Raw genomic sequence first — 13,023 nt, 5'->3', positions numbered from 1 at the left:
TGTTTGCTGTAGAGTACAATGCACTTGCCAAAAAGACAGAGGCAGACAGAGAGACAGAAAGCGAGAAATCATCCCCCCTGGGGACCTGCTGGTCCCAATAAAATAATTCATTTAAAAAAATGTGAAACAAAAGTGTCAGATAGGCATAGACATTGTTCAGCTGTCAGTGCACGAAACCGTCTGAAACGAAGGCCACACCACCCATGAGAGGAAGCGGTAAGTGGCAGATGTCATGAGGGGGCTCTGGACATGCTTGACGACTCAGCTGAAGAAACAGGAGTGTGGGAACCAGAAGTTAGCATAATGGCTATGTCGCTGGACTCCCACGTAGTCGACCGCGGTTCGTGTCCCAGACCCGGTGGCTTAAAACTCACGCCGGGCGCGTGTGCGTGCGTGCCCAAGATCCCGAGAGGAGAATGGAGGAGAAGGGATTGCGGCGTGACCATCCCCCCTGGGGGGTGATTTCTCGCTTTCTGTCTCTATGTCTCTCTCTGTCTGTTTGACGAGCGCACGCGCCCTACAGTGAAAATCTCTCCAAAAAAAAAAAAGGAAAAAAATAAAAAGAAGCAGGAGTGTGTGGGGACAGACGTCCGTTCCTGCAGGTGATACTAAAGACAGCACGAGGACGGTTGACACGCAGCCGTCCTGCGCCTGCAAGGACTGGATGGGAGGCTGGCTTGGGGCACTCCTTCAGAGATCTCTTAAGACTGTCGCTCATGGGGCTGGCAGGGGGTGTGGTGGCTGAGGTGCTGGACTCCCGCGTGGCCGGCCGTGGCTTGAATCACAGACCTGGTGGCTTGCTCTCTCATCCTCGCTCTCCCTCCCTAACACCTGTGCCCTCTGACAAATTTTAGAATAATAATAAATAAAATTAAATGGTTATTTAAAAAAAAAAAAGATTTGTCACTTCATAAGAAGCCGCTGTAGCTTATTCCCGAAAGGATCTTGATAGGGTATTTTCCCGAAATATACAACAGATTTTAAATGTACACATGACCTAAGGAATAGCAAGTCAAATCAACCAGCCTGGCTAGAAGGTACCCTGGCCTACCTCCCCGTCTCTAGACGTGCTGTGAAATTGTCACCTGAAGAGGTGGCCAGAGCACGGACAGCCAAGTCCTGGGAAATGCCCGGTAGGGCTTGCTGGGCACGCAGTCCATGTGAACATTGTGGTATTCTTCTGGATTTATACCACAGACACAAAACCAAAATGATCGTAGTCAACATCCGTGATCGTAACCAACCTTTTTGGGCGGAGAGGGTTTTTTTTTTAAAGAATTTTTTAATTTAACTTTATTTATTCATTCTTTAATTTGATCAGAGAGAGAGAAAGTTAGAAAGCAAGCCACCAGGTCCAGGATTTGAACCATGGTTGGCCAAGTGGGCGTGTCCAGTGCCTTAACCACCACGCCACCTGCTGGTGTGGGGTGGAGGGTTTTGCTACAGGGCACGTGCACTTGCTAATCAGCCTTTTTTAACTGAACTATTATTATTTTAGTTTTCTTTTAGAGAGCAATTTTTGCTATAAAGTATGTGCGCACGCCAAAGAGACAGACAGAAAGCAAGAAATCATGCCCAGGGGCAGCCACCCCACAACCCCTTCTCTGTTCTCTCAGGATTTGGGGGCATGCATGCACATGTACCTGGCATGAGTTTTAAGCTGCTGGGTCCGGGACTTGAACTATGGTCAACTACATGGGAGTCCAGCGACATAACCATGACACCATCTGCTGGTCCTTATTTTTATTTTTTAATTATTGCTATTTTTAAAAATTTGCTATGGGTGTGCATTCTCACCAGAGAGAGACAGGGAGACTGAAAGTGAGGAAGCACCCCCTAGGGGAGGTGACCACACTTCAGCCTTTCTTCTCCACTCTCCTCCTAGGGTTCTGGGCATGCACACGCATGTGCCTGGTATGTTTTGGTTGATAATAATAACATTTGTTATGATTACTTTTTAGTTTGGCCAGACAGACACAGAAAGAGAGAAAGGAAAGGTGGGAAAGCAAACCGCTAAGTCCAGAACTCAGACCTCGGTCAGCCATGTGGGAATCCAGGGCCTTTAACCACCACGCCACCTGCCAGCCCCTAATCTGTTTACCTTTTAGAGAAGTATTTGTGTTAGGGTGTGTGTGCTCACTGAAGAGAGACAGAGAGACAGTGAGAGGGAAAGTGAGAAATCACCTCCCGGGGGGATGGTCACACCGCATTCCCTTCTCCATTTTCCTCCCAGGATCTTGGGCACGCACACACACACGCCTGGTGTGAGTTTCAAGTCACCGGGTCTGGTCTAACCGTGGTGGGTCATGTGGGACTCCAGCGACATACTGCTACGCCCTCTACTGATATGTTTTTTAAGTTGCTGTGTCAGGCACTCGAATTGCACAGCGGGCCATGCGGAAGCCAGAGCCTTAACCACTGTGCCACTGAGCTAGCCTTAATCAGCCTTTTTAGATTTATAAATTGTGAGTCATTTCTTTTTGTTTTGTTTTGTGAGGTTTTTTGCTATAGGGTGTGTGCACTCGCCAGAAAGACAGAGAGACAGAAAGCAAGAAGTCACCCCCTGAGGGGATAGCCATGCCGCAATCCCTTCTCCTCCATTCTCCTCTCGGGATCTTGGGCACGCACACACAGGCGCCCGGCGTGAGTTTAAGCCATCCGGGTCCGGGACTCAAACCGCAGTCGACTACATGAGAGTCCAGCAACATAGCAATTACGCTAACTGCTGGTCCCTTTATTTTCTTATTTTAAAAGAATTATTTTACTTAACTTTATTTATCTATTTATTTATTTATTTATTTATTTATTTATTTTTATTTGACCAGAGAGAGAGAGAGTGAGAAAGAGAGAGAAAGTGAGAAAGCAAGCCGCCAGATCCAGGACTTGAACCACAGTGGGAGTTAGTGCCCTTAATCACCACGCCACCTGCCAGCCCCATGAATTGTGATTATATTCTAAAGAAATATTCACTATTTCACCTAGTTTTGTATTCATAACTATGAGCTCTTTATTTTTGTTTTTATTTACTGTTTAGATTTTTTTGCCATAGCGCATGTGTGCTCACCAGGAAGAAACAGAGGAAAAGGGGTATGGCCATGACACAATCCCTTTTCCTCCTTTCTCCTCTGGGGACTTGGGGCACACTCGCACACATGCCTGGTGAGTTTTTCAGGCTGCCGGGTCCAGGACTCTAACTGCAGAATCAGCCAGGTGAGATCCTGCACCTTAACCTCCATGCCACCTGCTGGCCAAACTATGAATGTTTAGAGCGTTTCCTGGTTTAGATAAGTTTCGGGCTCCACAAAACTTGACCTTCGTCCTTCTGGGATCACGGAAACCAAGCAGCAGGCCTGGTGCACAGGGGTAAGCAGGTGCTACTTGGAAATGGATTACAGAGAGGGGCCAGAGAGCCCCACGGATGGGATTAGTGCCCTTGCAAAAGTCCTCAGATGAGCCCAGCGATGGTACAGAGGCTACGCTGCTGGGCTCCCACATGGCCGGCCGCTGTTCAAGCCCTGGATTCAGTGGTTTGAAAGTCATGCAAGGTATGTGTGCGTGTGTGCCCAAGATCCCAGGTGGGACATGGAGGAGGAGGGACTGCGGCATGGCCACTCCCGTGGGTGCAATTTCTCACTCTCCATCTTACTGTCTCTCTCTCTCCAGTGAGCACGTGTGCACTGTGGCAAAAACCTCAAAACAAAAACCAAAAACGAGGCCTCCGAGAGCTCCCTGGGTCTCAGCCCTGTGAGGGCGCACAGTCGGGGCTGTCTGAAGCAGGAAGCAGGCCCTCCGCAGACAGGTAACTTGCTCACGCCGTCTTAGACTTCCACCCTCCAGGACTGTGAGAGACTTTGATTAGAGACTACCCTGCCTGTAGTACCTACAAAGACCCCCCTCAGCAAACACCCTGAGGGAGAAAGGAGGTAGAGTTTGTGAAAAGCAACCGTTCTTCCTAGGAAGAACTTATTTTTGTGTCATTTGTTCACTTTCCCACGGTCATCCCTGGAGACCAGTGTTTGTGCTCGGCACACAGTGGGCGTTCATTCACTCGTGTCCACTGGGTGGCCATCAGCGCAGGGCCTCCCGCCCCGTACTGCAGGAACCAGGGAGCCAGGGGGCAAAAACGCCTGCCCCCTGGAGCTCCGGCGCTGAGCCTGGCTGTCACCGTCACTGAAACCGTACCTGCTGAGTGACGGCGACCAGGGTGCCCCGGGAAGCGGGGGCAGTATCGGAGGCCTGAGAATTGTCCGGGTCAGGGAGCTGGGAGCCCTGGGAGTCAGCAGAGCAATGCGGGCCCCTCTGACTGTGGGTATCTCTAGGCGGAGCCAACGGGATTTGCTGGCAGAGGCCTTTGTCTCTCACTGAAGGGCTGCTTTGTGTCACTGAGCGGGGAGCACGCGGCAGAATGGGTCTGGGGAAGGGCAGGCCGTTGGTGACGCCTGATGGCTAGCCACGTAACATGTCAAGGAGACAGTTACGTTCTCGTGTCTGTCGTGCAGGGAAGGAATCGGGCTGGAGACACACGTGGGCTGTCAGCTCTGAGATGAATGAGGTCACGGAGTGAGGACAGGCAGGGCCTGAGGGCGCAGTGGGAGACTTCTGGGAGACAGGGGGCCCGCTTAGCAAGCTGAGGTGTGACCAGAGAGCCAGGGGACGCAGGGGACGGGCTGGGAGTCTGCAGACCAGTCCATGGACAAGCCCAGCCCCTGGGGCATCTTTGTACAACCCACGAACTAGGGCTGGCTTTTACATGTCAGAGGGTGGCAGAAACAAAACCCGAAAGCCACAGAACCTCCGACAGGCTGTGTGCTGGCCACAGGGCCCGCTGCAGACAATGCTTGCTGACCTGAGCTCCGGTAACGGGGGTCGGGAGACGTAAGGATTTGAGATCAAAGGGGCCCCCTACTCACTTTCTCAGTGTTCTGTCTCTCTCTCTCTCTTTTTTCTTTTTTGCCAGAGGGTGCATGTGCTTGCCAGAGAGAGGGAGCCAGGGAGAGAGCACCCCTCAGTGAGCCATGGTCCTGCCCTAACCCTGCCCTCTGTCTCTCCACCCTGTCGGGATTTGGAGCACACGCTCATACACGTGCCTGGCTTCTTTTTCAAGCACCGGGGCCGGAATTCAGACTACACCTCAGCAACGAGGGATCTGGCTTCCTTAACCAGCAGGCCACAGGGCTGGCCCAAACAAGTATTTATTTATCCCAGGCTTTATTATTTCTGTAATTTGCCAGAGGGCGTGCACAGTCACTGGAGAGAGAAGGAAACGAGAAAGCATCCCCACGAGGAGTGGTCGTGCTGTAAGCCCTGCTCCTTCTCGCTCTCCGTCTTGGAATCTTGGGCACACACGCACGCACACACGTGCCCGCTGTGTTTCTTAAGCCAGCAGGTCTGGGACTCAAGCTGTACCGTAGGCCATGTGGGATCCAGCCACCTCAACCTCCAGGCCTCGACTGGCCTTCTTGTTTTTGTTTTTTTTCTTTCTTAAGGTTTTGCCATAGGGCATGTGCTCTCAGCAGAGAGACAGGGACACAGAGAGGGAAAGTGAGAAATCATCACCCAGGGAAATGGCCACACCGCAATCCCTTCTCCATTCTCCTCTCAGAATTTAGGGCACACGTGCACACGCTCCCATCATGATTTTCAAGCCACTGGGCCTGGGACTTGAACTGCGGTCAGCCGTGTAGGAGTCCAGCACTATAACCACCACCCTGCCTGCTCGCCCCCTCAGTGCTGTGTCTTACGCACTGCAGGGGAGAGGTGAGCTGGCAGGGTGGGGTGGCCCCCCTCATCTCAGCCCCCACAAGAGCGTGGAGTGGAGGGGCTCCCCGGAGGCACAGCAGGACCTCCACTTGGGTTAATGGACAGCCCTGCTAAAAGTGCCTGGAACCCTAGGGACTGTGTCCGGGGTCCCACGGACCCAGACAGAGGAGAACTGGCTCCTTGGGAGAGTTCCATGCAGTTTGCATAGAGACTCACGTGTGCTGTCACCGGGCTGACCCTCAGTTTACTGAGGCACAACTAAGAGCGGAAGTTAAGGGACCAGCAGATGGCATAATGGTTACAATGCAGGACTCCCATGTAGTCGGCCACCGTTTGAGTCCTGGACCCCAGTGGCTTCAAACTCACACCAAGCACGCATGCATGTGTGCCCAAAATCCCAAAAGGAGAATGGAGAAGAGATTCGGGCATGGCCATCGCCCGGGGAGTGATTTCTCACCTTCTGTCTCTGGCGAGCGCATGATAGCAAAAATGAATCTCTTAAAAACAAGAGAGGGGAAACCGAGGCACGCATCCAGTCCCTTTGGCTATGTGGAGCAGAGCCAGGAGGCTAGCAAGACATCAGCAATGGCTTTCTTACGCTTGTCTGCCTCGCATCGCAGAAATCCACTGCACCCAAGAAACACTAACTCCCGCCACAGCAGGGGCTTTCCGAGTGGGGGAGTGTTGCTTCTCACCTGCAGAGGCCGCGAGCAGCCCAAGAGCGTGGGCCTCTTCCTCAGCGTCACGGGAGGGGTTAGAAGTCTGGAACCCACCCCAGCCACAGTGGCACAAGTGGGAGAGTGTCACCCTACGATAGCCAAGGCCACACGGGAGGCCTAGGCCCAGTTTCTGGCTCAGCCTAAACAAACCGGACACCTGTGGTCGTAGCTGCCCGGGAGGGTGGGCAGGAGGGTGTGCCATGAGACTTTGTCAGAAATACCTACCTCAGGGTGGCCGGTGGCACGGTGGTTTGCTTGGTTGGTTGGTTGGTTTTCTTTTGGGGGGGTACCAAATTTCTTTATTTCAAGGAATGGTACAAATTAAAGAACTTAAGTGGCTGTCATGGTACAACTTACAGGAAACGTAAAAGAGACCCCAACATGCATGCACTGCCCTGGTGAGCAGGGAGGGCACCCCGTGGCCCTGGGGAAGTGGCCTCAAGCTTAGCTCTCGTTATCACTGTCCCCCAGGGGGAGCTTGTCAGAGAGACATTCCGCCATGCCAGACTGCAGAGCTCCCACCTTGCGCAAGTTAGTGACAGGGTAGCCCAATTCTTTTTTTTTTTATTTTTTTTATTTTTGCTATAGGGCGCGTGCACTCGCCAGACAGAGAGAGACAGAGAGACAGAAAGTGAGAAATCACCCCCCAGGGGGGATGGTCACGCCGCAATCCCTTCTCCTCCATTCTCCTCTCGGGATCTTGGGCACGCACGCACACGCGCCCGGCGTGAGTTTTAAGCCACCGGGTCCGGGACGCGAACCGCGGTCGACTACGTGGGAGTCCAGCGACATAGCCATTACGCTAACTGCTGGTTCCCCAGGGTCACCCAATTCTTTGACGGCCTTCACCTGCTCGTTCAGATAATGCGTCTCAATGAAGTCACACACGGGGTCGTTCTCTGTCGGTGGCCAGTTTGTGCAGGTCCAGTAGTGACTGATTCACGTTTTTTCCCAAGGGTAATGCACACTCCATGCGTTCAGCCCGTTCTCCCGGTCATCACGGTCTGGTTTCTTAACATCCTGAAGGAAGATGCGGCCACCTCGTGGATTCTGCAGCTTCGTCATTTTCTCAGCATGTTCCCTTTCCTCGGGAGATTGGTGGAGAAAGTATTTGGCAGAGTTCTTCAAAGCCACGTCATCTCGGTCAAAGTAGAAAGACATGGATGGGGACACGTAGGAGGCGGAGAGCTCCAGGTCGATCTGGCGATGGCGGCCTCTGAGTCCTGGTGGTGGTTCTGGCGCACCTGCGAGGCGGACGTGGTCATCATGGCGGGTGGCTAGCGGCAGTGCGGGGCTGGGCCAGCTGCAGGCGCCTTGGAGCTGTCCGAGGTGGCTGTGAGTTGGTGGCACAGGACTGGCTCTGGGTGGCCGGCTGGGATGGGGGATGAGTGCTGGGTTCCCTTCGAGCACTGCTGAAGCAGGAAACCATGGCGACTCTGGGTGGACAATGTCTCGGCATGGTGGTTAAGGCAGCTAGATCCCACAAGGTCAACTGCATGGTTTGGGTCCTGGACCTGGCAGCTTGGGAAAAAAGCTGTGTGTGTGTGCACGCGTGTGCGTGTGTGTGCGTGTGCGTGTGTGTACCTGAAATCTTGAGAGGAGAATGGAGAAGGGAATGCAGCATTGCCATCCCGCACAGCGCAGTTGGGGTCCTTTTTCACTTTCTCTCTCTCTCTCTCTCTCTCTCCCTGGTGAGTGTATGTACTCTATAGCAAAATTTAAAAACAAAACAAAGAAATCTCTCCCCTCCCTGCCTCCCTCTCTCATAACAAGAAAGTCTTGAAACTATAAAAGTCCAAGCAGCTCACTTGGGACCAGCAGTTAGCGTAATGGCTATGTCACTGGACTCCCATGTAGTCGAACGCCGTTCGGACCCGGTGGCTTATACTCACGCTGGGTGTGTGTGCGTGTGTGCCCAAGATCCCGAGAGGAGATTGGAGGAGAAGGGATTGCGGCGTGACCATCCCCCCTAGGGAGTGATTTCTCGCTTTCTGTTTCTCTGTCTCTCTCTGTCTTTCTGGTGAGTGCAAGGACCCTATAGCAAAAAACTCTCCAAAAAAAAAAAAAAAAGAAATGAAAAAAAAGAACTCCTTTCAAAAAAAAAAAAAGCAATTCTTATCAAGGATTACTTTACTTTCAAAAACAAATATAAGCTATAGACTCATTCTTTTCTTTTCTTTTTAAGTCCAGTGCCTTAACCATCATGCCACCTGCTGGCCCAGGAATCTAACTTAAAAAGACCAAAAAATAAATCCTCAGCAAGCAGAAGGAAGGAACAGTGCAGGTAAACAGGAAGGAAGGAAGCCATGATAACGAGCAGGTATGACTAACCCTGGAAACAGCAGGTCAGCCCCGTAGCTGCCGGTTAAGGGGGAGGGATCCCACCTGGCTGACGCAGCCTGGGTCCTGGCCGACGCAGCTGGAGAAACACGCCGGGTGAGTGTGTACGCGTGCGCAAGGTCCTGACAGGTAGGCTAGTGGAAAAGGGGTGTGGCGTGGCCACGCCACTGAGGACTGCGTTCTCCCTCTCTTCTCCTCCCCCCATTTCTGGCAAGTGCATGCACCCTCTGGCTCACTAAAAAAAAAATAAAAAACAAAAAATTGGGGGCCAGCAGGTGCGTGGTGGTTAAGGGCTCTGGACTCCCACATGGCCGCCTGAGTTCAAGTCCCAGACCTGGTAACTTGCTTTCCAACTTTCCCTTTCTTTCTCTCTCTCTTTCTCTCTGATCAAATTTTAATAAAGAATTATGATAACAAATAAAACAAGTAAATAAATCTTTTTTAAAAAATTGAAAACAGAAAAATCAATGAAACCAAAAGCTAGTTCTTAAGCATCAATACCTTGCTAAATCTCGAGTTATACAAGCAAAGAGTAGCAGAAAGAAGACACAGTTCAGCAATATCAAGAAAGAAGCGGGGGCAGGAGGTGGCGTGGTGGCTAAGAGCGCTGGACTCCCATATGGCCAGCCATGGTTCGAGTCCCAGACCTGGCAGCTTGCTTTCTGTCTTTCTCACTTTCTCTCTCACTCGCTTGCTCTGTCCCTCTCTGGTCAAATTTTAATAAATAAATAAAGTTAAATAAAATAATTCTTAAAAAGAAAGAAAGAAAGAAAAAAAGGAAGGAAGGAAGGAAGGAAGGCCCAGCAGATGGCGTAATGGTTATGTTGCTAAACTCCCACATGGCTGATGGTTCAAGTCCTGAACCCGGCAGCTTGAAACTCACGCCAGGCACGCGCGTGTGTGTGTGTGCCCCAAGAGGAGAACAGAGAAGGGACTGTGGTGTGGCCATTCCCCCCAGAGGTGATTTCTCACTTTCTGCCTCTCCATCTCTCCAGTGAGTGCATGTGTCCTATAGCAAAAATCTCCCCCCCCCAAAAAAAAAGAAAGAAAGAAGGGGTGACACTACCACCCACGAAGACCTGTAAGAGTAAAGAGTCCTCTGCACAGCTCTGCACAAGAAGTAGACAGCTCAGACGAGTGGACAGACTCCTCCAAACCTGCCAACTTGCAGAACTCCTTTAAGATGGACTAGTGGGGCCAGCTCTGTGACCTGGTGGGTAGGACACAGGGCCCACACGACTGCCCGCACAGTTGGAGGTCGAGACCCAGAGGCTTCAGAAATACGCCAGACGCCAGACCGCACGCCCCGCATTCCAACAGGAGAGGCGTGGACGTGTCCTGATGCAGGCGCTTTCTCCCTCTGGCTGGCTCTGGTGAATGCATGTGCAAAAAAAAAATAAAGAGAGAGAGAAGACAAAATACTCCTATAACTGGACCAGCAGTGGCGTGGTGGTTCAGGAGGCTGGATCTCACGGCCCTGCACAATGCAAGTCCCACCTGGTGACCCAAAGAACGTGTCCCGTACGCGCCCGAAATCCCAAAGGGAGAGGTGGAGGAGGGATCACAGTGTGAACTTCCCCAGGGAGAGGGCGTTTCTTGTTCTGTCTCTCTCTTTCTCCCTCCCCAGCAAATACACATGCGTACACATGCCCTCTGGCAATTAAAAAAAATAGTCCTATAACCATTAAAACTGGATTTATAGTTAAAACCTACTGAAAGAGACATCTCTAATCCCACATAGTTTCAGTGTCAATGTTCTAAAATATTTTTATTTTATTTATTTATTTTTAACTTAGTTATAGTCATCAGAGGAGGTAGGGGGAGTGAGAAAACAAGCTGCCAGGGAACCAGCAGTTAGCGTAATGGCTATGTCGCTGGACTCCCACGTAGTCGACCGCGGTTTGCGTCCCGGACCCAGTGGCTTTTAAAAGAAAGCCGGGCACATGTGCGTGCGTGCCCAAGATCCCGAGAGAAGAATGGAGGAGAAGGGATTGTGGCGTGGCCATCCCCCCTGGGGGGTGATTTCTCACTTTCTGTTTCTCTGTCTCTCTGTCTTTCTGGCGAGCGCACGCGCCCTATTCTCCAAAAAAAAAAAAAAAAAAAAACAAGCCGCCAGGTCCGGAACTCGGACTGTGGTCGGCCACGTGAGTGTCCAGCGGCCCAGCCACTACGCTCCCTGCTGGCCCTCAGTGCCGGGCATTTACAGATGAAGCAATGCCAAGTCTGCCCCGCCTCTTCCAGGAGAGAGAACGAGTCCCAAACCTAACAGTGCAGGAGAAGAAAGCTGCAGGCCAATATGCCTCATGGACAGAAACACAAAATACACAACAAAACACAAGCAGGTCAGTTGAGGGACGTTCAGCAAGCACAGCGGTACACGAGCGGCACCGCTGCTCGGCGGCCAAGGCTTGGTCCCCGGACAAGCAGGAACGCGCTCCGCGCGGCTGTACATGCCTGAGTAAGGGGCCAAGAGGATCGTGCCGCCGCCGGATCCTGCCAAGAACGTTTACCTCCAGATGGCGTGATGTTCTGTCGCTGGACTTCCAGTAGTCAGCCGCAGTTCAAGTCCCGGGCCCAACAGTTTAAAACATACCAGGTGCATGTGTGCGTGCCCAGGATCCAGAGAGGAGAATGGAGAAGGGATTGCAGCGTGGCCATCCCCCCCACCCCCAGCAGGTATTTCTCACTTTCTGTCTCTCTGTCTCTCCAATGAGAGTAGGTGCCCTATCAAAAATCTCTCAAAAAAAAAAAAAAAAACAGTGTGTCTCTTAGGCCAGCAGGTGGCGTGGAGGCTAAGGTGCTGGATCTCACACGGCCGGCTGTGCAGCTGGAGTCACGAAGCAGGTGGCTTGAAAAACCACGCCAGGCATGTGTCATGCGTGTCCAAAATCTCAAGATGAGCGGAAAGGGAAGGGACTGCAGCGTACCTACCCCGTGAAGTGATTTCTCACTGTCCCGAGAGAGAGAAGACACACCCTATAGCAAAAGCTAGGATAAAAAAAAAAGTCTCTATCCCTTTCTTTCACTCTCCTCTTTCTCCTCTCTCTCTCCTCTCTCTCTCTCTCTCTCTCATAAAGAGAAAAGCACCACAAGCGAGCAGAGCTTGCCATGGGGATACAAGCCGCACTCAGTTGGAAATCCGTTGTGGTCCACCACATTAGTAGTCTATGAAGATCATGCACTTTTTCTTTTGAGAGGTTTTTGCTATAGGGCGCATGCGCTTGCCAGAAAGACAGAGAGAGACGGAGAGACAGAAAGCGAGAAATCACCCCCCAGGGGGGATGGTCACGCCGCAATCCCTTCTCCCCCATTCTCCTCTCAGGATCTTGGGCACGCACACACACGGGCCCGGCGTGAGTTTAAGCCACCGGGTCCGGGACTCAAACCGTGGTCAACTACATGGGAGTCCAGCGACATAGCCATTACGCTAACTGCTGGTCCCCACATGCTCTTATCCACTGAGGCGGAACTACATTTGACAAAACCCCACATCCATTCGTGATAGAAAAGAGCAAAACAAAAGGATGCTTTCTCAACCAGATAGAAGACATCTCTGAAACCCCACAGCCTACATCACACTCAGGGCGAGGGGCTGAGTGTCCCCCCACCCCGTGAGAGATCAATTAAAGTGCATAGGTTAAAGGTGAAGACATAAAACTTGATTCACAGATAACCGGATCGTCTATGTAGATAGGTCCAGAGTCTATTTTTGTTATAATAAGTGAATTTGACAGGATCTCAGGATAAGATCGTGACAAAAATAAATAAATAATCGGAGGCCCAGCCGTGGCATGCTGGTGAAGGCAGCCGTGTGGTCGATTGCACAGTTCAAATCCTGGACCAGGCGGCTTGAAGGACATGCTAGGCACATGTGCATGCATGTCCAAAATCCGAAGAGGAGAATGGAGGAGAAGGGATTGCAGTATGGCCACCCTCCCAGGGAGTGGTTTCTCTCTCTCAGCAAACACCCTCTAGCAAAAATGTTTTATTTTTAGATTTTTGCCATAGGGCGTATATGCCCACAGAAGAGAGAGGCAGATAGAGAAAAAGAGAGAGAGGGAAAGTGAAAAAATGACCACAATGCAAGCCCTTCTCCTCCATTCTCTTGGGATTTCAGACATGAATGCGTATGTGCCCAGCCTGTTTTTTTGCAAGCTGCTGGGTCCAGAGCTTGAACTGTGGAACTGGCCATGTGGAATCCAGC

At 51.6% G+C, this 13,023-nt stretch overlaps 1 long non-coding RNA gene and 1 pseudogene across 1 annotated transcript in view; one reads left to right on the top strand and one right to left on the bottom strand.

The window, feature by feature from the left end:
* LOC114005310 (uncharacterized) overlaps positions 1–7,535 on the top strand; it is a 14,875-nt gene extending 7,340 nt beyond the window's left edge. The window contains exons 2-3 of the long non-coding RNA XR_003547181.1: positions 3,664–3,799; positions 7,436–7,535. This is a non-coding gene — a long non-coding RNA (uncharacterized LOC114005310). The remainder of the gene's footprint in view (positions 1–3,663; positions 3,800–7,435) is intronic.
* On the bottom strand, positions 6,844–7,992 carry LOC102493924 (ferritin heavy chain-like; annotated as a pseudogene).
* Positions 7,993–13,023: the final 5,031 nt, after the last annotated feature.

This window comes from Tupaia chinensis, unplaced genomic scaffold (assembly GCF_000334495.1).
Source record: "Tupaia chinensis unplaced genomic scaffold, TupChi_1.0 Scaffold143624_1, whole genome shotgun sequence".
Lineage (NCBI taxonomy): Eukaryota > Metazoa > Chordata > Mammalia > Scandentia > Tupaiidae > Tupaia > Tupaia belangeri.
This window is presented reverse-complemented; position numbering and strand designations above follow the sequence as displayed.